The 20,868-nt window shown below is 44.4% G+C and overlaps 1 protein-coding gene across 5 annotated transcripts in view; it reads left to right on the forward strand.

The window, feature by feature from the left end:
• SCML4 (Scm polycomb group protein like 4) overlaps positions 1-20,868 on the forward strand; it is a 752,090-nt gene that overhangs the window by 406,985 nt on the left and 324,237 nt on the right. The window lies entirely within an intron of this gene.

Below are 20,868 nucleotides of genomic sequence, written 5' to 3' on the forward strand. Positions count from 1 at the left end.
GCACTGTCAGCATGACCTCAGCGAACGATCGCATTCATGAAAGAAAGTTAACCCTTACGTGTTAACTTTCTTTGATGAATGTCTTCATCCCCTGGTCACTGCTGAGTGCCGGTGCCGAAAAAACTGTGCCGGTGGTGGGGACCGGCAAACACCAGCACAAATTAAGCACTGTGTTCCTGGATCATTGTTGGCGTGATGCCGTTGGGGGACCGTGATGGGTGAGGAAGTTCATGTACTCCTGTGCCATTGAGTTATCAGTGGAAGTGTCCAGTAGGAGGTGCTGCAACATAAAATCTGCCCGGTTGCATTCATTCCTCGTCTTGTGAACAATCGGGAAGTCAAAATCCTGCAATCGCAGGCCACATCCCTCTATCTGTGGTGGCATCTTGCACTTAGAGCTTCCATAGATGCTCACCAAGGCTTGGTGATTCGTCACAATTGTAAATGGCTTACCAAGGAGAAACATTTGAAAATGCTTGCAAGCCCATATGACAGCCCATCCCTCCTTTTTAGGTTGTGAATATCTTGTTTCTACCTCCGACAGGCTCTTGCTGGCGTAGGCAATCACTGTTCTGGGGGATTCTCGCCCGGGTTGATGTTGCACCAGAACCGTCCCCAAACCAACTGGACTGGCATCTACAGTCACTTCCGTGCACATGTTTGGGTTGAAGGAGGCCATGCATTCAGCCAAGGCAATGTCTCTCTTTATTTGTGCGAATGCCTCCTCACATTGCTGAGACCATCGGAATGCCCTGCCCTGCTTGGTGGGTTCCCTGAGAGGGGCACTGGTGGTCGGAACGTCTCAGAGATATCGGCTGCAGTAGCTAGCCATCACTAGGAAGGACCTGACATCACTGACATCCTGGGGAGCTGAAATATAGGAGATGGTGGCCCCTTTGCCTGGATAAGGGCTCATGCCCTCATGTGAGAAAATGTGTCCATAGAATTAAAGGTGAGACTTGTGAAACACACATTTCTCCCTGTTCAGTGTCAGGCCGGCCTCTCTGAGCGCCGCGCAGACTTGGTGAAGAGCTTGATCGTGCTGAGCAATGGTGGCTCCAAACACCAGGATATCATCGCTGTAGTTGAAGCAGTTACTCACATGACAAATCACTCACCACACCCTCTCTTGAAATATGTCAGCTGCCGAGCAGATGCCAAAACTGAGTCTCTTGTATCTGAAGAGCCCTAATATTGTGGAAAAGGTGATGATGTATCAGGACTGTTGGTCTATCATGATCTGATGAATGCCTTTGTTCAAGTCGAGCTTCGAGAATACTTTTGCCCCATTCAGCAGGCAGATCATATCATCCTGGTGCATTCCCAGATGCCTCTCATGCCCGGTGGCCTTGTTCGCTTGTCGCATGTCCACGCATATGCGTATCTTGTTGGGGGACCCTCTCTTGGGTACAGCCACTATGGGGGACACCCACGGGGTCAGACCGTCAGCCGGTTCGATTATTCCTTCTTTCAGCAAACACTGTATCTCTTCTTCAATGAGTGGTTGCAAATGAACTGGTATTCTCCTCGGGTGCTGAGCCACGGGCGCTACGGATTCATCAATGTGAAGCGTTACAGGGTCTTTCTTGAGGCATCCGATGCACTTGAACAAATTCGGGAAGGCTTGCGTGATTCACAGTCTGTATTGCATGGTGAAGGACACAGCCGCAATTTCCATCTCAAGAGCAGTGGTGCTCTCTAGCAGGTTGCTTCCAGGGACTTTCTCTTGCAGTATGTGAAATTCAGCTTGTGCCCATTTCTCCTTGTAGTGGATTGGGGTGGAGAATTTCCTGTGATTCTGCACCGGTCCTTTTGCGGCCTATGGAAAAACTCTGAGATCAGATGACTTTAACTGGGGTGGAGACGTCATCCTGTGCTATTCCGATATCGACATGGTCCCTGATTAATGGAATTATTAGTGTGTAAAATGTGGATTTGCCTTCCATTCTGCCCGCAAATCCCTGTTTAATGAACAGGGATTTGCGGGCAGAATGGCACGCCAATCCTCGTTTTACACGCAAATATTTCCATGAGTCAGGGCCATGATGTTTAGTGTGGCGCTGGTATCGATGAGGAACTTAGTCTGGTGATCACCCACCAGTAAAGTGATGTCACCCTCCGATACTGGGGTCATTCCGTTCATCGTATAGATGCAATCCCATTGGGTGCCATCCGTAGAGGGTGAGGGTGATGGAGATCTTCCTGTCACTTGCCTGACATGTCTCACAAGGTCCCTTCTTGTACCTGCATCTCTTCTTGGAGCAGTGCTGTGTATGCCGGACTCCGGTCTATATGGCATGGAGTTGTACCCCTGTGACCGTCCGGGTAGAAAATTGCAGACGACCGTCAAGTGTCTATGACACTTGGCATAGGCTTGTCCAAAGGCAGGGCAGTTCATGCCTTCCTGATGAGGGAATGGAAGGCCACACCGGTAGCATCTTCCGGATGAAGGGGACCCTCTGGGCGCGCTGTTGCTTATAGACCTGACTTGAGCTGGAGCTGCAGACGAGACCTGATATACTTGTACTCTTCCTGGAGTCTTGGTGGTTTCAATTTGGAAGGCTTGTGTATCTGCTTGAGACTCCGTCCTAGCTATTTGTAGTATAGTTTCCAGAGGAAGCGGTTCACATAGTAGTTTTTTTCTGAATGATCAAGACAAGCATCCTCCTATGATCCTCACTCTAATAGCTTCCTCATTTGTGAACTTGTGGAATTCACAGTGCGTCACTAGTTTACGAAGGCGGTTGGCAAAAGCATCCATGGTTTCACCCACCATCTGGCATGCACGTTGAATGTGTGTCTCTCATGTTAAATGTTGCGTTGTGGGTCCAAGTAGTTGCTCAGCGCTTCTTTGAGGCCTTTGTATGTCGTGATGTCTTCCGGCGGCAAGGTAGGTATGAGATCTTCTACTTCATCTCCCACTAGATTCACCAGCAGCCACATTGCGAACTTGTCAGGCACGGTTTGATCGTGGGCATGCAAGGGCATGTAAAAAAGGGTCATAATTGTCCCACCTGTTAAAATAATAAATAAAATATGGTGTCCTGCAGAGCTGAATAACTTTGTCCTATTTCCCAAATTCCCTACCTATCCATAATTCTGGAGCGGGGGATGCGAGGGTAACATATAAACTTCACATCTATGCATAAGTCTTCTCCACAATAACCACCCTAATGTTCCTACTGGTAAAGTGAACAGAATCTGTCCTGGTCAGTCTACAGGATGTCCTCAGGCAATCAGCAGATGGTGGATGTGTGGGGTATCATCCCATTACTGCGGATACAAAAACACCAAAAAACCGAAAGGTCATATGTTTTTTTTGTGAATTCCGCAACTATTATATGTGGGGGGTGGGTTAGGGTAATATATTATGTAAGTGGAGTATGGGGGGAAGCTGTGGGCGTCTCCCCCGCATATAATTGTGTGAAAAGAAAAAGAACGTTGGCATTTTCGGATTCGGTATTTCTGATGCACAGTAATCACATAGATCCGATGTGTGGTGGCCCTGATATTACTTGACTTTTCAGCCGTCATTGATGCCCTTGACTATTCGCCAGCTAGAACCCCTTATCTCTCTATCGGGCTTACCCAGTCAGGCTTTGGATTGGATAAAATGCTTCCTCACGGATCACTCACAATCAGTGGCTCTATCCCCTTTCTGCTGCGATTTAACCCCACTCGCTTGTGTGGGCTCAGAAGGACTGATTGTACCTTTGCTTCTGGTTAATCTTTGTGACCTCCCTGACTCCATTGATTGTACCCTTCGGCATGCGTTTCTTTATGTACGCCAATGACATGCTAATTTCTTTTTATCCCTGGATGGTGATCAATCCACCATCTGAACACATTTGAAAGCATATCTTTCTGCCATTAATGCATGGATATGGCTTAATAGTTTCATGTTAAAAGGGTCTAAAAATAGATTTCGGTTCTGAACCCTAAACCTGATACCTGACCACCTGTTGTCGGCCCCCCCTGACCCCACTGGCTTGCGTACTGTCCCGAGTCCAGCCGTAGTCGTGAAAAAAATAGGCGTTAACATAGATGCTTTAGACCCTTTATGCATATGTTTCAAACTAGTGTACAGGCCCGTGTACATGGGCCAAAGTGCAGGTTTTCATTAACACATTAGGACCACTACATATCCTAAGTCTACAGCTCCCTCTAGTGGTGCCAACAGGGAAAGCTATGCGAATTAGACAACTGTACATCCTAGTCTCTACTGCGCATGACGGCATCGGAAAACATACATCTGGCCTTTAATATTATAGGATAGGGTGTGGTTTAATTATGTTTTATCTCTGTATCTTACACAGAATTATCCATTTCTTTTCTAGGTAAAGCTATATTTATCAACAGTTGTGTTATTTTATTTCTAGCAGATTAAATTACTGTGATGCTCTTTTCCTTGGCCTACCAAAATACTCAATCTCCGGGCTTCATCATGTGCAAAACATTGTAGATTGGCTTTTAACACGTTTACGAGCTTCTGATCGTATCTCCCGTGTGGTTCATACTTTTCGTTGGCTCACGTTTGTCAATCAAATCCAATGTAAGCTCCTCCATCCCCAATGGCCTGTGTTTCTTGCCACAAAATGTAGGCACTTTCAACGCTCATGGTTGCTTTGCTCCCAGGCCTCAAACCTTGTTGTTCTTTTTGGTCCTTGGAGTTTGGAAGCCGTACCTTTTCTGCACAGACTCAGCACCTCCAGAATTGTCTGCCTCTTGCCCTCCACAATACATCTGCGCCCTATTAGGAAAGCTTTGAAAACTGGTTGATTTCTAAGAATGTACATTTTTAAAGTCTACACGGAAATCCGAAATGCTTGGGTTTGCCGCCCAACTTTAATATTGCTTTTATTTGATCCTATTTCTAGGCAGATTTTACTCAGTAATCCCCTCAGCACCAAGATGACAACAATGTCATGCACAGGGCTTTACCCATGGCCCTTAAGTGCTAAGGGCGAGTATGCTCGTCCTATTGAATAGACTTTTGTAAAGCCCAGCATTTAATCACTAGGGATCTGTTCAGCTCCACCGGTGGACCATTTGATGGAGTGGCAGCAATGTGTTATGTATGAAAAGCTGGATTTCATTTCTGCTGAACGTGGCATGCGCCCACTATGTGCCAGTGTGTCTCCATTATGTGCTACGTTGATGCCAATCCTGTGCCAGCTGAAACGCCATCACATGCTAAGGTGATGCCATAATATGTGAGCAGTAAAGTCATTAAAATCTAGGGAGAAGCATCTAGACCACAGGGGTCCTGTCCCTAAATGTCAGGAGTACTACCCCAGCTGTCAGGGAGATGTCATTATATGCCAGGAGTACCAAAGCTATACGTCAGAGTTATGCACCACCATATATGTGATAATACCTTTAAGTGCAGGTGTGATGCCACCATATAGCTGGGGTACTGCCACCACATGTACATATATGGCCAGCAGATGTAATTTTATTTTTATTTATTTATTGGTCATTTATAATGCAGCCATACACAAGTGTTTTGAGGCACACCAAGGCAAGAGGGAGGGGGACAGGGAAGACAAAAGTAGCGCTCCTAATAGGCCTTGCGACATTCAGATCGTACAAGTGCAATAACGAGAAATTCAAGGGTGGGGGGTGTTTGGCAGAAAGTGCAACAGGACAGGGGGCCATAGAGAGGAGAATGCCAGAGGAGGTCAGGTGGACAGGGCCAGGGGAAGCAGAGAGTATAGGGGACATAGGGTCCACAAGCAAGTGCAAGGTAAGGGGATGGAACGAGCTAGCCACCAAGTGCAGGAGGAGGGCCCATGAGGGCAATTTCAGGATGAGGGGCGGCAGGGGAGACCAAGTTCAGGGTTAGACTGGGTAGGAGGGGCTCAAGCCCTGTATTATTATTATTTTTTTTTATTTGTTTGGTTGATAAAATCAACCTTTCAAATTTTACAACCAAGCCCTGTATTAGTCTGGGGGAACCAGGCCACCAGGAACAAAGAAGAGGACCCAAGATTGGAGTCCTCCCGTTCCCTGCACACTCTGAGGATACGCAACAAAGGCGTATAATTCTTAAGGTTTAGTAGATTGACATAATGTATGTGAAGTAATTTGTTGGAGCTATACTCTTTCTAGTTAGGCCAAAAACACTTTACTAGTAACAGTATAAAAAGTCGAAGGAGAGTAAACTCTCATTTATTCGTAAGAAATTGCTGAAGCAAAAGCAATATAGAGAGCAGCACATTGTTTACATCATCACAAATAACAGAAAATCCACTGTGGTAGGCTGACGCGTTTCGAGGTCAATCCTCTTCTTCAAAAGCCTTTTCGGAACTGATGTTGAGTATAATGTAGCCAAAACGGAACAAAAACAATTGAAAAAAATACTCATTAGATCTAGCCACATCAAACTAGTCAAACATATACTTTCAGTCACATGAGTACTCGAGACATATATCCATTGTAACAAGGGCAATCTGTTTAAGTAAACCCAATACACACACTTAGAATCTACAGACCAATGTAAATAGTAGTAAGAAATCAACAATAGGAAATATGTTACAGAACAATCAGGATATCTGTAGGGAGGTCTACTGGTCATCATCTGGAAACAGGAGGGTGATAAACCCAACTTCCAAGCGGGAACATGGAGTATATAAAGCCACTATTGGATAGTAAAGACACAAGGAATAAGGGAAAAGGGCCTTACCTATATGGTCAATTGTGTAAGAGTACTGTGGTTTGCTGCTCGTATCTGTCTAAAACAGGAAACTCGATCATCAAGAAAGGAATGGTATAGGTCCAGGGACACTAAAGAGTAAAGAAAAATGTATATTATACTAATGGGTAGTAATGGTTGCAAATGAGATGGCCCACAAAAGCATGCAGGACCAATGGACGTGAAGTCCCTAAGAGCAGTAAGCCAATTGGATACGGAATAAAGTAGCCCAATGGTGATGGTAATGATTGGTTATCCTAGAGAGAGAATATATGGAGGTAAATGAATACACCTAAAGTATATGGTTCATAAGTAGAGTACTCAGTTGTAACCAGTCTAGGGTAGAGAGGGATATTAGCAGGGGAGTGGGAGGAGGAAGGAGGAAGAGAAAAGGAAGGTCTTGAGGAGCTTCCAGAACTTAAGGAGATCTGGCTCAAGTCTGAGAGTGGCAGGGAGACAACTGCAGAGGAGAGAGATCTACCCTCCACTCTCTGCTTGGAAAAGCATCTAATCTGAAGAGAGTCAGAGCTAGACAAGCAAAGGGCTCTAGCAGGGAGGCATTTAGGGAGAGATAGTTGGCTGTAGCGGGGTCCCAGGCCCCAGAAAGCTTGTGGATGATTCAGAGGGCCTTGAACTTGATCCTTGCAGCAACTGGGAGCCATTGGAGAGACTTAAGGGCTGGAGAGATGCGGTCCCTGGGATTGAGGCCAAGGTTAAAGACCAGGAGATCCTTCTTGAACCTTTTACTTCCAGACTTTGACAGAGGGACAGGAGATAGAGTAACAGTTAGAGAAGATAGGGGAGGTTGAGGGGACCATTGAGGCGAAGCGGGGAGACGGAGGGGGGATGAACTGCAGAGCACAACCCAAATAATCACAAAGCAATGCAAGATCAGGCCAAGTGTGGTAGGATTAGGCAATAGGGTACAATCATACAGCAGAAAACAAGACAATTAGAGGCAGGAGCAAGAAAAGAGAAATCATGAAAGAGGGATAAAAATGGGGGGGCCAAAGACTAAACAGCCAGCAATTGTAAAACAAGTAGACTTTATTTTTCAAGAGAAGTGGAAAAGCATACATCTAAGCACCAGCACATTCATAAGAGAGTTTGAATTTCATAGAGAGGAGGAGATATGCTTACTTCTGAAAACAGCCAACAATTTCAAACAGGCAGATTTGACTTTCAAAGAGAGGGGTAAAAAGGCATATTTCTAGTATAGCCAACAGCTTAAAAATAAGCAATTTTGACTTTCATAGAGAGGAGGAAATAGGCATCCTTCCGTAGACAGCCAGCAGTTTGAGAATAAGCAATTTTGACTTTCATTGAGAGTGGTAAAATAGGATATTTCTAGTATAGACTGCAACTTTAAACCAAACAGGTTTGACTATCGTAGAAAATCGTACTTCTGAACAACAGTGAAGCCATTACATGCCTGGGGTAATGCCTTCATTATTCAGGTGGTTTACTAACAATATGCCCATGCTGGTATGCTGCCATGATTGATTAGGTCTACTGCCCTCATATGCCAGTCTGATGGTTTCTGTAGTGTTGCGGAGTTCTCGGAAGCAGCTGCATCGAACATTTGTGCTGTGGGACTTGTTACATAAGACTACAGCTTGAGACTACCTGGAAAAATGGACAAGCAGTGCGTAAGTAAGTGACTGCCGAGCCCGCTATACTGCCTAGGTAAATGAGGCCACCAAACTAACCGAGGTAGCCTAGAAAGGCTGAGAGGCTATGTGTGCTGGCAGATGCTGGTGGTTGTTAGTACAGGGCATCCAGAAGCCAGCGGTTTGGAGTCTGCAATCCGCGTGCGTGGAAATTGCCAGCTGTGAAAATTGAATATTGGAAGTTGGTAGCTCAGGTGTATGTTTGACTGAGCAGGGAAAGAAACAAGTGGGACACGGTTATATGTACTTGTCCACCCATGTACCAAGCTCTGCAGTGTCCTAGTCGCGGATTAACCATGCTTGTGAAGTTTTCAAAAATGTAGATCTTTTGGAGTTTGCAGAAGTTTCTAGAAGCTTGTTGGTTGCAAAGCTGATAAACTGGTGTGTTTGATGTAAGTGGTGCGTAGTAGCCTCCGTGGGCCAAGAAGACGAGATGTTCCAACTTGAAACTCATTGAGAGCTTTAAAGACTGATTGAGGGATCCCCCGTGTCCCTCACATGTGTATCATTGTTGGGTACTTGGCTGTTTGTGTCTATGCCTTTAAGACCACTGTCTGGAGATGTTTCTACATTTAAGACTGTTATTTACTTTGCATATGCCAGTGTAATGTTATCATAGGTCAGGGGTACTGCCATTGCATGTCAGGGGCACTGTCAGTATGCATCAGAGTGATCCCACAATATGTGATAGGGGCTTGTCATGGATACATCACAAGTTAAGTTCTGACCTCTTGCATGGCAGAAGGAGTCGTATCTAATGACTCATTAGCAGATGACGTAGGCTACAAACTTGTTTAAAGACTTGTCTAAAGAGAACGATTCACATCCGAATCGGGATGAATATCACATGGTTCAATCCCGTGGTAGTGCAAGATCCACCATTCCTCCTTCGATGTTGAACAATTGAGTACCATTGAAGGGTCAGTAGTAACACCTTTTATTACAGTGCTTAGAAGGAGTAGAAATCCAACAAGCAGCAGTATATAAGAACACACATTATGTATTTACTTAAACAATATGGCAGGGTGATGCTATACGTGGGGAATGGTCACCCTAAGCTAGCGAGGTACCATCTGTTGTCAAGTTTACTGCTGACAATGCCAGGAAAAGACTTTTGCATGTGAAGTATGTGAAGTATGTTCCTACTGTACATCAGGGGCACTATTATCTTATGACATTTTGTTGACATCATATGTGAAGGTTGCTCCCACTATATGTCAGTGATATGCCACTCTAAGATAGGTTAAAGTTATCATATGTGAGGGATCTGCCAAAATATTTCAGTGTGAAGCCAACACACCATACCACTTGGATCCATCTTACTTTATGGGACTTTGACATGATGTCAGACAAACCAGGGAGGCAGATGAATTCCCACACACAGGCACCCCCTTAAAAGCATGTGGGTGTTTGGACTGGGATGAATCTTGGGAGTTCTTGTTATGGGGTGGATAGGCACTGTTAATAGCAGAGGTTGCAGTCAGCCTCCCGCAATCTCCAGGTTATACCCCAACATGCCACTATTATGGTCTGATCCAATGTGGTGGCAAGGAGTGTTCCAGCCCATTTTCCCACAAACAGTATCTCAGGAGCCTCTACATATGGAAAGTGGCAGAGGCGGGGGTCCCTTCTCCATATCCCAGCACATGCCCTTTGCCTCCCACTGTGCTGGTGCTTAGTTTCCAGGCCGAGCAATAATTTGTTTAAATGAATTATGGGAAGGAATGAGCAGGACACATAGACTTCTTGCTGTAGCCTTAAGCTTTCTAGGTAGGCATCCTCAGATTTACTGCCTGGGCGCCACAACCCACATGTTCCTACAGCGGTTTTTGCCATTGAGGATATATCATGTTGCCCCACCCGCACCAGAGAACAGACTGAAGCAGCAGATCATATGTTATGCAGTATGTATGTGTGTGTATTTGTGTGTTAGTGTGTCTGACTGCATGCACTCAATGGTTTGAATGATTGTGTGGTTGTGTCTGTATGTGTGATTGTGTTCAAGATCAGGGCCACTGATCGATCCAGAATGATCAATACCAGTACTAAAACTAAATCTAAACCCAGACCAACTATTAACATTATTACTAACTATTCAAAAGATACTAAGATTCTGCACACGGTTGTGCAAAAACATTGGCACTTCTTACAGATAGATACAGATTTGAGAAAGTATATTGATGATAAACCGAGGTTTATATACAAAAGAGAACCAACAATTAAGAATAAACTCTGTCCATCACACTTACAAACTATAGGAGATTAGCAAGTGAGTGGTAGTGACTGGTTTAAGAAAATGAGAGTTTTTTTCAAATGGGATTGCCGTGTGTCCCGATATGCATATCCCAGTAGTGACAAATGTGTTTGCAATGATGGAATAGAATTGTACATGAAGGACTTTATTAACTGCAAAACTAAGTTTGTTGTATAAGCTATTGTATGTGTCTGCCAGAAAATAGATTTTGGAGCACTATCCCGCAATTAGGGATACGTATCCGTGAGCATCTGTCAAGCTTGATTAATCAAGACCCACGGTTACTATTGGCAAGCCACCTGCAGGAATTTCATCAGACGGAGGGGAAAGGCAAGATACGATTCATTGGCTTACAAAAGGCCAAATGTGGACAAAGAGGAAGAGATTTAAGATTACTGTTGAGACAGCTTGAATCCAGATTAATATGTAAACTACATAGTACAATAGGTGGTATGTATCCATTATGAGGAAATTGACAAATTGATATAAAGCCTTGTCTATTGCTACTGCACCTGCAGTATTAATATTGTGGAAATATCCACTTATCTTAAAATAATTGTCTGGATTATAAGGCTATATCCTAAAAAATCTCTTTAAATAATTGCATATAATGAAAGGATAGTTCATGGGATTGTATATACTTGTGAACAGATATTATGGACAAATCAAATTGGGATTCTGTAGAATCATTTGGCAAATTACTTTAGATTGAAATCCAATATTCACTAACAAGTGAGTTCTTAATTGGAAGAAATGATATTGTGATATTGGACTTTATAAATGGAAGTTGTTGCGAATTGTTTTATTATAATTATGGTATGTGTTGTGCCGTGCGTTAAAAACAGGCAGAAAGACATCATGTTTATCTGTTGTTTCCTAACTGGAGAGTGTCATAATGTGACCATTCTAAAATTATGGTTTTGTGTGAATTCAGTGCCTTACACCTAAGAAATGTGTCTAATCACACTGTAACCTAAGTAAAGGAAACAAACAGACTGCATGGAGTCATAATAGCCGATACATGTGTTGAAAATTGCAATTGTAGGAGAAATATGATTATAGAGCTAATGCTCTCATTGGTAAATGCAATAGCCAATTCAGTAGCACACTATTGATATTCATCTAGAATCGTATGAAAAAAGGGGGGGCATATTGGTTGGCAACCACTAATTTAAATATTTAGTAGTAATTACTATATTGAGCGAATTGTAGAATAGCAGGATGAAATAGGCAATACATTTTAAATCACAAGCTACTAGTGTTTTAAATTATGTAACCGCGATCGCGGCGACTTATTGTTATTGTTATTACAGGAACAGGAAGTGATGTTACACAGCAGGTACGTGCGATGTCACTTCTGTGTATTTAAACAGAATCAAAATGGCAACCGCTATAGTTTACAGGCGGTAACGCCGAACACGGCAAGATGTTCCTGAATAAGGACTTCTAGTGCTATGGGTGGACATTATTAGTGAATTAATCAGGGAGAGCTATATACTAGTATAAGAAGTATTCAAGAGTATAATGGTTGACTAATATAGCTGATAAATGTTCTGTTATATTAAAAGAAAATCTAGTGCCAAAGAACTGAAAAAGATAAACACGCTTACCAAGCATTATAGAAAATATCTTCATGCATCACCACTGGCTATGCAGCAGGATGTTACTGAATAATGTACGGAAGGCATGGTATTAAAGTAAGACAGACACATGTGACCACAGTTCAAGGGTGCTTATTGAACTTTGAAAGGGGTGTCATAAACGCCTATCTAAAACTAAATCTAAGATGGGAGCAAGCTACGACCATCAAATAATAAAGAATGCAGTCCTAGTGGAGTCTTGTCAAAATAAAAAGGCCAATACGAAAATAAACTATTGCCAATCCTTACAGCTAATTTACAAATAGTGTGGGGGAATGTTCACAAAAAAAGAGAGAAGTGTTCACAAATTGATAAATCAGGATGTTCGGGCCGTTGGCCTCCCTTCCCCACGTGTTCAGCACGGGGCAAGCTGGTTCACCTGAGCCAAGCACACATTCTAGCTTACTCGACAAGAGGACACCATTCCAATTCCACCATCAGGGCTTTCTGTGCCCAAGTCTCTTTTTCATCAAAGTCTCTTGATTTGGAGGGTCTGATGTTCAAAACAAAAATAGAAAGTTATTTTCTTCTTCTAATTATTTGGTTTGGATGTCTTTCCATGGATCCCCCTCAGCCAGGCTCAGATCCCTTTATTTTACCATATCAAAAGTATTCCTTCTCAGGTGACTCACAGTTCACCCCCGATACCTCTCACCCGGGCTCAGATCCCTTTATTCCTTCTCGGTGACTCAAGGTTCACCCCGGATCACTCTCAGCTGTGGCTTACATCCCTTCTTCACATTCAATTAGTCTCCCTCAGCCGGGCTCGGACTAATTGCAGTTCACTTTATACTTATCAAAGACTTTCAAATGTGCATGGGTTTTAGCTCGACACATCGCAGGACAACTTCGATACAAAATAGCCTTTTTACAATGCAGTTGCCATTCAGTTGGATACCTTACAGAGACCTTCGATTGAGCACCCACGTGGCGTCGGACCGCTCTGTACCCAGTATCTTATTTGGCTTTTCCGAAGTACATTCACTCCTTAGTTTCCATTTGTTTGCGCCTCTCATCACCTGCTCTTCAAACACTGTCCTTTGTGGATTCCATCGTACAATGTTGCTGCTTGCAACCTTGGTTGAAAAATTAGCTGATTTAGTATGGTTTCTCTGGTTCAACCGCGGTGCTGCTTTTACTGGTGCAGCTTTCTTGCAGGAGCGAAGGACAGTACCACAGTGGCAATCGCTCCGCCTGGCCTGGGTTATCAACCCAGGAACGCCCCGGATACTTTTGATGCACAGTGTCGGATAGATCAGCGTCAGTTTCCAGTCTTAGGCTTCTTACTTTCCAAGGCTCTTTAAAGTAATCTTTTCTACAGGTCAAGGGAAATTCCCTCTTTGCAACCCTCTCCAGTCTCGCCGCCTTTATCCTTGTGTTAAATCGCCATCTCAGAACTGCTGCTTCCTTGTTTGCTTTTCCTCGCTCAGAGTGTGCTTTCGATCTCTGCCTTTTATCCATGTGAGGAAGTGTGATGGGAGTCAGGGGGTGTGCAATAATTAGTGACTGCCTGACCTTCCTGAGAAGGGTGTTGGGACATGTCAGGTATACGGCTTTGGTGCTAGTCTGTTGTCGCTCACAATTAACTGTCCGTGAGAAATTGCTTGTGTCGGGAAAGGGGAAGGGGTTGAGCTTTTCGGTATCCTACCAGGTAGGATGCACAAAAGGTGTTACAGGAAAGGGGATACTGTGTCTCACCCTTCGGTGTCCCATTTCCACTAACCGAAGACCCCTCATCCAGCTGATCCTCCCGCTGGTCCACCCCCAGGAACTAGATCCAATAGCGATGGGCGTATGCTGGCCACCTGGATGACATATCCCCAGGGACTAGCGGGTGAGACTCCTTCAGGTTTCTCACAATAAGTACTTCTTATATAATAGGTATGATAATATTAATTGTGAGCTAACCAGGAGATATATGGATGACAAAAAATAAGAATGTGTGACTATCATAATGACTATAAGAGTAAAATATTGATTATGGTATTATCTTTAGCTCTAAGGACCTGAAAGAGTAACAGATGCTGACCAAGCTAAAGACAGAACATATCACCATAATTGTGAGGGGTGATATCACTGGTGTGTGATCTGGAGCACATCTAGTATAATATTTATATCTTCTTGCAAATAGCACCCAATTTTAAATACCCAACATTGAGTGCCTAACTATCTCAAATCTGTTCAGACTTTGGCATTAAGCTGGTTAAACAGAGTATAAACGAATTAAGTGAACACTAGGGTGAGTGCTGACCAACTAGCTAAATCGTATTGAAATTTGAGCGAGAGATGACAATTGGTCTATATTTAGGTTGGGCACCAATGTGTTAAGTGTGGTTGGTTCATTTTATTTGGGAGAATTCCTAAGACTCAGTAACTTGGTGAATTATCACATGAGGTGCTTATGGTTTGGTAGACTATATGTGATGCATATCATAACATGTGATATATTTTGTGTTCTTTTCTCCCCCCTTATTTGTTTCTTTGTTTTTTTGCTTTCTATTCTCCTTTGCTGCTAATAAAGATTGCCAACGCTGACAGCTCAGGAAGTCTTCATTCTATTAAAGACAAGGAGGCGAGCATTATACTTTATCTTTCTTTAATACTGCCACAACAGCTTTTCAACATCTACCTGTGTGCTTTTTTTTCTCACAAAAATAAAAATAGCCAATCCGAAGCTTAAAAGTTTCAAACCAGAGTCTTACATCTCGAAAAAACTCTCAAACTCAAACTCCCATGAACCTCCCGGAGTGCAGTAGTCCTGACCCTATCCCATGCTCCAATGCGGTGATAGGTCATCCTACAGGAACTCTACTGTCCCAGGTCCTTTCCTCTTTCTTTCTTGCCTTGAAAATCCTCTGAAACAAATCCAACTCTGTGATGAACTGTCTACAACCAACTTCCAACTTATAACCGAAACAGCGTTCTTGGGACCAAACAGCGCTGCTTCTCAGACGACATAGAGTACTTCACCGGTACAGTGATTGAGATCATGCTGCTTTCTGATCATCTCCTAGAAAAAACAGAAACATATTCTTTTTAAGGGCGGGTGATAAGACAAAGTTGAACATGTGATATCAACATTATAACATCAACTTTCGAGTCTTTCCGGGTGGGATATAATGCTCGCCACCTTGTCTTTAATAGAATGAAGACTTCCTGAGCTGTCAGCGTTGGCAATCTTTATTCTATGACAAGACAGGAGGCTCGCATTATGCTTCTTCAAAGCTAGCCAACACCCTATTTGCCAAAGCTGACACTGGCTTGAAATAAATAGTCTTAAAAGTAGACTCGGAGGACCAGTCGGCCGCTTTCATTATATCTTGGAGTGGCACTCCCGCTGCAAATGCTCTAGATGCCATCGCCCCTCTAGCTGAATGCTCCCCAGACTGTGACAAGTCTATGCCTGCCCATTGCACTATTTCACGTACTTATCTCGCAATTGTCGCTGTTGCTTCTGAATGAAAGGGTTTTCTACGCGCTATTAGCAGCTGCGTTACGCCTCGCGGTCTCAGCAGTACTGTGGCTGTTTCATAATCTTTAATACATTGAGCTACACACAGTTTCTTATTTTCTGTAAAATAGGGGTATGAAAATCACTCAAGTGTCTGTTTTTGTTCTTTTAGCTATGGAAAATGCTACTCCCTCTGGATAGAATATTTTCCTGTTTATCTCTAGCGCTTTTACATCGGAAACTCTTCGGCATGCTGTGAGACACAATAACATTGCCAGCTTGCCAGAGAGTTGCGATCGAGATAAATCTTTATTGTATGGCCATGCCAGAAACAGCTGAAAAACTTCCCAGACATCCCATAATGTCGTATACTTAGGTTCTGGGGGCTTTCTTAATTTCATTCCTCTCAAAAGACGCAAAACTGACGGATGCTCTCCTATAGCTTTACCATCTACCATGTCATGACCTGCAGAGATCGCGGACCGCAGTACACCTATCGTCCTGAAGGCACTACCTTCTTGGAATTTTATTGCTAGGAAGTTCAATAATTGAACTACAGGGGCAGAAACGGGATCCAAACCATGCTCTGTGCACCAGTAATCCCAACTCTTCCATGCCGTGTTATAGCTCCTGACGGTGGAAGGCGCCCATGAATCTCTGATACAGTCTGCAGCGAGTCGCGAAATGCCTGGCAATTCCCACTTTCTCCTGAAACCTTGCAAGCTATCAATCGCAGGGTGCCTGTCGATACTAGGGGTGAATTCTCCCGATTGGGTCTAGTAGAAGGTCCTGCTGCTGTGGAACTATCCTTGGAAAATCCGTAGAAAGTTCCATCGCTACTGGAAACCAAGGCTGCGATCTCCAGAGGGGAAGGACTATTAATAGGTCTGCTCACTCCCTGCGCACTTTCGCTAGTGCTCTCGAGATCATGAGAAACGGAGGGAAGGCATAATTCAGTGTTCCGTTCCAAGGTTGGAGGAAGGCGTCTGTGCCCGCTGCCCCTGGGTCTAATCTCCAACTGAAATAAGTGTGCGTCTGAGCGTTCAGTCTGGATGCAAATAGATCTATATGAACGGGACCCCAGAGGTTCTGCAATCTGTTGAACACACTTGGGTGTAGTTTCCAATCGCTTGAATCTACAAGATATCGTGAATTCCAGTCCGCTCTCTCATTGAGCGTCCCTGGTAGATACTCTGCTGTGATTGCTACTTGATTCTGAAGGCAGTAGTGCCAAAAGTCTTTCGCTAGTTCTGCTAGCATCCTCGATCTCGTTCCTCCCAGCTTGTTGATATAACGCACTGCTGAAATGTTGTCCATTTTGAGCAGAACGAAACACCGAACTTTGTCCTTCGTAAATGCTCGCACTGCAAAGGACCCTGCCAAGAGTTTGAGACAGTTTATGTGCATTTCTAGTTCTTGTTCTGACCACTTCCCCCCTGTCTCTAAGTTCTCGCATCTGGCTCCCCATCCGGACCTGCTTGCGTCTGATTCTATGAAGATGTCCGGTGAGTCTCCGAAAATCACGCGGCCATTCCAGGCCTCCATATTGGCGAGCCACCAGTGGAGTTCCGAGTTCGCTTCTGGGTGTAGGGTCACTAGCTGGTGATATCCAACCCCCTCTTGTAGGTGCCTTATCTTGAGCCTATGTAGAGCTCGATAATGGAGCGGACCTGGAAAAATCGCTTGGATCGAAGCCGCTAGCAGGCCAACTACTCTTGCGCGAGCTCGAAGAGATATGACTTTCTTTGTTATAAGTGTTCTGAGCTCTTTCTTTATCGCCTTCACTTTGTGATGTGGTAGTTCTAGGGTTGCTTTGTTTGTGTCTATACTGAAACCCAGGAATTCTATATTCTGCACTGGCACTAGCAGGGATTTGTCTAAATTTACTAGGAATCCTAGCGAGGTCAAGAGCGTGAATATCCATTGCACGTTCTTGGAAAGCGTGACTTTGTCTGTACCCATGACGAGAATGTCGTCTAGGTAAATGATTATACGGATGCCTCGCTCTCTTATGGCTGCTGCAACCGGTTTCATCAACTTGGTGAATGCCCAAGGCGCCGATGCTAGTCCAAACGGAAGAAACGTGAAGTGCCATATCTCCCCTTTCCACCAAAACCTCAGATATTTCCGAAACTCTTGAGCTATCGGAATCGTTAGACACGCGTCTTTGAGGTCTAATCGCGCTAACCAGTCCCCCGTCCGGAGGCGATCTCGAAGTAGATGAATGCCCTCCATCTTGAAATGGTTGTAAACAACCCATTCGTTCAGTTTCTTCAGATTTATGACAGGGCATACTTTGTCCCCCCTGTGAACAAGAAATAAATTGCTGAGGAAGCCTGGCCCTCCTTGCGTATCTTTTTCTATAGCATTTTTGTCTGCTAATTGGAGAATTTCGCTGTTCAACAATCTTGCCTCTTCGCGAGGCATCTGAATAAAATGGGGTTCTGATCGCTGAACTGGGTTCCCCACAAATTCTAGCTGTAGTCCTGCTACTGCTTGCAGCACCCTTGCATCGCGCGATAATGCTTTCCATGCGCTTAGAAACTGGAGTGTTCTCCCTCCTACTCGAACTATCATTGCACTCAGCTCCTGAGGCATTTGGTTGCCGGTATGCACACCTCCCTCTTCGTCCTGTGGGAAATCTGGACCTGGCCGGGAAGAATGTGTCTTGTTGTCTTCCTTCCCAATATTGGGCACATGGCCCCTGGGTCTTCGTTGATAGTTAAACCGACCGGACGTACGACCCCTGTAATGTCCGGTCCCGGAAAAAACTTGAGTGGGGAAAATCTTTTTGATTGAGCTTTGTGCTCGTTCAAGAGCTGAATAAGTTCCTACAAACTGTGCCATTTCCTTAGCGAATGCCTCGCCGAATAGTAGGCCTCTTGCTCTTTCACCTGCCTCGTACGACGCCAAGTCGCTCATCTTACTGTCGATCTTAAGAAGAACACCTCTTCTTCTCTTGGCTGATAAGGCGCAATTTGCGTTTCCCAAGATGCATACAGCTCTCTGAGCCCAACTGGCTAACACGGAAGCATCTACAGGAGTACCTGTGTCCTTCGCTTTCTCCGCGAGATCCATTATCTTTGCCAAAGGGCCGGCTAGGTCGAGGAGCTTATCTTGGCACCCTCGCCAGGCTCGGTCTACGCCCTTACGTATGTCTTTCGCCGTCTTTGTAACGAAGGTGACCATTTTGGGGTCAAGTTCGGGAGTGTCGGCCAGTTTGTCTGGCAACTCCGGTCTAGGGCATTCTGAACGAATCTGCGATCTTATTTCTCTATCCAGTGACTTGCGTATACGTTGAGCCATGTAGGCTGCCACTCTGGGCGATGGGACCCACTCTGATGACTTAGGGTGTCTGATAGCCTCCGGGTCAAACATATCTGTTGAACTCTCAAGTTCTTGAGGATCTATCGCCTCTTCCTAAAGGTGATCCTCTTCTACCTCATCACCCTCATCATCCGGCATGTAGCCTTCATCATTGTCCCCTGGATTACTCACCCCTGAGGTAAGGGGCCTGTCCTGGCTTCTTTTCTTCTCCAGGAAGGCTCTTTTAAGCCTGGCGACAGGGTCGCTATTCTCTTGGGGAGTGGAATCTTCCCTATCCAGATTGCTCGGGGGGGTCACAGAGTGTTTACTCTTGCGAGCCGCTTTCCTCCCCCTGGGTTCATCCCCAACTTCGGGGTGTCTGGCTGACAGCTCTTTATCTTGGCATTCTGCCTTTCTCTTTTTTGTAAGCAGAGCTTGCTGCTCGTTAAAAACAGCTTCCAGTACATCCAGCCTTTGGGTAATAGGCTGCACTCCTTGAGACACCGCTCTGGTCAAGGAATCTCCTAGTACTTGCTTGAAGCTCTGTGACGGGTCTGAGTCCTGTTGGTAAGGACTTTCTTCCCACTCCTCTTCTGACCATTCTGGTGAGGTAGAAGGAGTAGTACCGGGACTTTTGTAATGAGCCATAGTGTTAGCAAGGCTAACTGCTGTGCTGTCAGCAAGGGAATAAAGTTAGTCACCTTTGACAATTCTGCCTTTCTCTCCTCAACTTGTAGGCTCTTTAGATATGAGAGGCAGTCTAGTCTGAATCCCTTTTTGCTCCGGTGGAAAATTTGATTATACTTTTTTTTTTAAGACGGTGTCACTCCGCTTTTCTCCTCACTCCGCATACGCAACGCAATGAAAACTTTGCGCTGCCGGCGGAAGACCTCCCAGGGGATGACGGTAATTCTAGCTCCTCCCACTCCCCTGGGTCCTGTCGCACGTCATGTTCGACAGCGCGGAACCGAGGAGCGGGGCAGGGAGCCTGAGGTGAGCGCGTTCGCTCGCGACGCCTGCCCCGCCTCCTCTTCCTCTTCCCAGAAATATCTTGCGGCGCCCGACGCGAACGCGTGAGAGAAAAACGAAACGAACGCACTGAAGCACACTTTCGATAAAGTTCACTGTAGGAATTGTATTTACTTTCTGATAAATAGTTTACATTCGCGCGGCTTACGCGCTTCTCATGCAAAGTTCTATAGTACGCTGCTATAGCTATTATCTTAAACAAGAGAGTGAATTATGATGTACTTATCTCATGGCAGCAAAAAGAAAGAGGGAAGAACCTGGGACAGTAGGGTTCTAATAGGATGACCTATCACCGCATTGGAGCATGGGATAGGGTCAGGACTACTGCACTCCGGGAGGTTCATGGGATTTTGAGTTTGAGAGTTTTTTCGAGATGTAAGACTCTGGTTTGAAACTTTTAAACTTCAGATTGGCTATTTTTATTTTTGTGAGAAAAAAAAAGCACAAAGGTAGATGTTTAAAAGTATAGGTTGAAAAGCTGTTGTGGCAGTATTAAAGAAAGATAAAGCATAATGCGAGCCTCCTGTCTTGTCATAGAATGTAATATAAAACGTGTTGAACAAAGAATAGAATTTACTTATTGTATTGTGAAAATTTAGAAATGTTCTAAGTGAAATCTAAGCCTTGAAAAGGACCAAGGGCGAAACATGTGTCAGCTAAAATGGTTAAATGTTAATTTTCTGTTAAATAGGACTATGATCCTTTGGTTGCTTGCAAGGATATTTTGTGTACTTTTGTTAAATGTCAATAGGTGAAGTTTCATAATCACTATCTATGGGTGGACGCATTCTTTAGGATGAACATATTGTTGACTGTACATTACT

This window comes from Ambystoma mexicanum, chromosome 4p (genome assembly GCF_040938575.1).
Source record: "Ambystoma mexicanum isolate Mex_15411 chromosome 4p, UKY_AmexF1_1, whole genome shotgun sequence".
In the NCBI taxonomy this organism is placed as follows: Eukaryota; Metazoa; Chordata; class Amphibia; order Caudata; family Ambystomatidae; genus Ambystoma; species Ambystoma mexicanum.